This window comes from Neodiprion lecontei, unplaced genomic scaffold (genome assembly GCF_021901455.1).
Source record: "Neodiprion lecontei isolate iyNeoLeco1 unplaced genomic scaffold, iyNeoLeco1.1 ptg000112l, whole genome shotgun sequence".
NCBI classification, from domain to species: domain Eukaryota; kingdom Metazoa; phylum Arthropoda; class Insecta; order Hymenoptera; family Diprionidae; genus Neodiprion; species Neodiprion lecontei.
In genome coordinates, this window is record NW_025791873.1 from 30001 (window position 1) to 33433 (window position 3433).

General features: G+C 59.9%; 2 non-coding genes across 2 annotated transcripts in view; both read right to left on the reverse strand.

Moving 5' to 3' along the window:
* LOC124296073 overlaps positions 1-1016 on the reverse strand; it is a 3976-nt gene extending 2960 nt beyond the window's left edge. The window contains exon 1 of the ribosomal RNA XR_006905907.1: positions 1-1016. This exon is cut by the window's left edge and continues 2960 nt beyond it. This is a non-coding gene — a ribosomal RNA (large subunit ribosomal RNA).
* A 467-nt stretch (positions 1017-1483) lies between these two features.
* On the reverse strand, positions 1484-1637 carry LOC124296076. The gene has a single exon (XR_006905910.1). It is a non-coding gene; the product is annotated as a 5.8S ribosomal RNA (ribosomal RNA).
* Positions 1638-3433: the final 1796 nt, after the last annotated feature.

Consider the following 3433-nt stretch of genomic DNA (forward strand, 5'->3'; position numbering starts at 1 on the left):
ACGCCCCGGGAGTGCGGGGCCGCATCGTGACGCGGCCCATCCTCCCTCGGTCAGCGCTGGGCTGACCTTTACTTTCATTTCGCCTTTAGGTTTGCTCGTCCCAATGACTCGCGCACATGTTAGACTCCTTGGTCCGTGTTTCAAGACGGGTCCTGAAAGTACCCAAAGCAATAGCGTCGCCGACCGGTATTTGATAATTCGAACGAGCCAGCCAGAGGACACCGCCAGCCCAACAGCTGGCCAGGCCCGGGGACGGCGCTAGGTCCGACCACCGGGAATCGCTGACCGCGCTTGCGGCGGGCCCGACGCAGTTCAATGCGGCTCTATACCGTGCGGGTACCGCCGGGCAGCCGGACGGGCAACCGGGGGTCTGCCCGACGAGAACGCCGAGACAGGCAGCCGACCGGGCCTTAGACCGACACCCAACGGGTCGCGACGTCCTACTAGGGGAGAAGTGCACGCCGGCGCCGCCGGACATTGCACCGCGACCGAGTGCCGTGGACGCGAGGTCCCGACATCACGAGCCGCGGCGAAGCCTGCGTCGCTGACGATGAATCTCCCCGTTCGATCTTTCGGGTTTCTCAGGTTTACCCCTGAACGGTTTCACGTACTCTTGAACTCTCTCTTCAAAGTTCTTTTCAACTTTCCCTCACGGTACTTGTTCGCTATCGGTCTCGTGGTCATATTTAGCCTTAGATGGAGTTTACCACCCGCTAGAGCTGCACTCTCAAGCAACCCGACTCTGAGGAGAGATCCTCCCGTGGCGCGTCCGGTCGCTACGGGCCTGGCACCCTCTGCGGGTAAGTGGCCCCATTCAAGATGGACTTGGACGCGGGCCGACGCCCGGGATAAGTGGATCCTCCCAAACACTACATTTCCGGCGGCAGAACCGCGGGATTCAGTGCTGGGCTGTTTCCTGTTCGCTCGCCGCTACTAAGGAAATCCTAGTTAGTTTCTTTTCCTCCGCTTAGTAATATGCTTAAATTCAGCGGGTAGTCTCGCCTGCTCTGAGGTCGTCGTAAGATTGCGAGTCCGTCGTCGGCGACGGCCGTTCGTTCAAGAACAGCACCGTCGACACGGACGAGGACACAACGTATTCTTTCGTACGTTCGAGCACGGAAACGACCGTAAACACGCCCGCCGTACGGGAGACCCGAGAGCCCCCCGCGGCGAAGCGTGGACGGAACTTCATCACATGAGCGGCGAACCGACCGCGCGCGGTCTGTGTGTCGCCGTGCCGAATTCGTTCGTTCTCTCGACTATCGCTAGCACCGGAACGTGACGAACGGCAGCGACAGCTCGACCCCGCGATCTGCGGCGACGCGTCGTGACCGTGACATACGTGTTCGTTTGAGGCGACGCGACCTTTGTTTGAGGCCGCGAACGCCCAGTCATTCGCTCGCGAAGGCACGGTGCGCTGTGTTCCCCCGGGTCGGGGGTTTTCGCAGCACCGTTGCCTACGGAGCAGTCTGTCGTTGTTAAACGACCCTCAGCCAGGCGTGGTCCGGGAATTGTATCCGTGGACCGCAATGTGCGTTCGAAATGTCGATGTTCATGTGTCCTGCAGTTCACAAGTTGACGCGCAATTAGCTGCGTTCTTCATCGACCACGAGCCAAGTGATCCACCGTTCAGGGTAATCATATATGTGAATTTTGCATTAAAAAATGCTAAAATTACGGTTGTTACCGGCTTTCTGTGGTCGTGAGCGCGGCGCCGCCGTGCGTCAGCCCTTGCGCGGTTGCGCGCGGGAAGGAACGCGCGCCGCGCGTCAAATTTCTTTCGTGCGATAGTTCAAGAGCCGACGTCGCCTCGAGGTTCACGGGTCGTCTGCCGGAATTGACCGCGCCGGACCCGATCGGCTCGCAATGCAAACGATTGACGGCGGACGGCAGTGGGCCGCGTCAGCGAGTCCCGGGCATCGCTGCCCTCGACGCTGACGCGAGCTTCCTCGTACGGGCGAAAATTCTCTCCGAAGCCTACCGCGTTCGCGGCCTGCGTCCGGGGTGTAACGGCGTTGCACCGAGGACACCCGGGCGCAGACAGGCTGCCCGCGAAGAAGCGCTGAGACCAGCTTCGCACGTCTCCCTCGTACGACCTGACCGGGTCGAACGAGTCGAGGCGGACCGCGGAGCGGTCCCCTCTCGGCACCGAGTCGGCCGGAGGCGCGAACGACCCGCCGCTGCTCCGCGCTGGACGCGGAGCGACGGGTCGACGCCTCGGCGCGAGTCGGTCGTCGGGCGGTTTTAGCCGGCGACTGCGCTCGTCGCGACCGCGGCGAACGCCGGACCCATCGGATCCGGCGTCAGCACCGCGTTCGTTGTCACGACGATTGTGTTGCGCGCCGCGGCAACCGGGCCCGACCGTTACGTCGTTCAAACTTTTTTGAAATTTTGTTCGCGACACGTGGGCGTGACACGCCGCTCTCGCGGCGAGACAGCCCGCGCGCTCACGAGTCGCTGCTTCGGCAGTACGAACGTTAATGATCCTTCCGCAGGTTCACCTACGGAAACCTTGTTACGACTTTTACTTCCTCTAAATGATCAAGTTTGGTCATCTTCCGGCAACATCGGCAATGCCGAGACATTGCCGCGTACCAGTCCGAAGACCTCACTAAATCATTCAATCGGTAGTAGCGACGGGCGGTGTGTACAAAGGGCAGGGGACGTAATCAACGCGAGCTTATGACTCGCGCTTACTGGGAATTCCTCGTTCATGGGGAATAATTGCAAGCCCCAATCCCTAGCACGAAGGAGGTTCAGCGGGTTACCCGGGCCTTTCGGCCAGGGAAGACACGCTGATTCCTTCAGTGTAGCGCGCGTGCGGCCCAGAACATCTAAGGGCATCACAGACCTGTTATTGCTCAATCTCGTGCGGCTAGAAGCCGCCTGTCCCTCTAAGAAGATTTATTTGTACGCCGGTAGTAAAAACCGCCCGACCGAGGCCGGGGGCCTTCGAGATACCGGAAGGTACGCCTATTTAGCAGGCTAGAGTCTCGTTCGTTATCGGAATTAACCAGACAAATCGCTCCACCAACTAAGAACGGCCATGCACCACCACCCACCGAATCAAGAAAGAGCTCTCAATCTGTCAATCCTTCCGGTGTCCGGGCCTGGTGAGGTTTCCCGTGTTGAGTCAAATTAAGCCGCAGGCTCCACTCCTGGTGGTGCCCTTCCGTCAATTCCTTTAAGTTTCAGCTTTGCAACCATACTTCCCCCGGAACCCAAAAGCTTTGGTTTCCCGGAAGCTGCCCGCCGAGTCATCGGAGGAACTTCGGCGGATCGCTAGCTGGCATCGTTTATGGTTAGAACTAGGGCGGTATCTGATCGCCTTCTACTCCTTCCCTTCTCCTTCCTTCTCTCCCCTCCCCCCCCCCTTCCTTCCCCCTCTTCCCCTTCTTCTTCCCTCCTTCCCTCCCTTCCCCCCCCTTCGAAC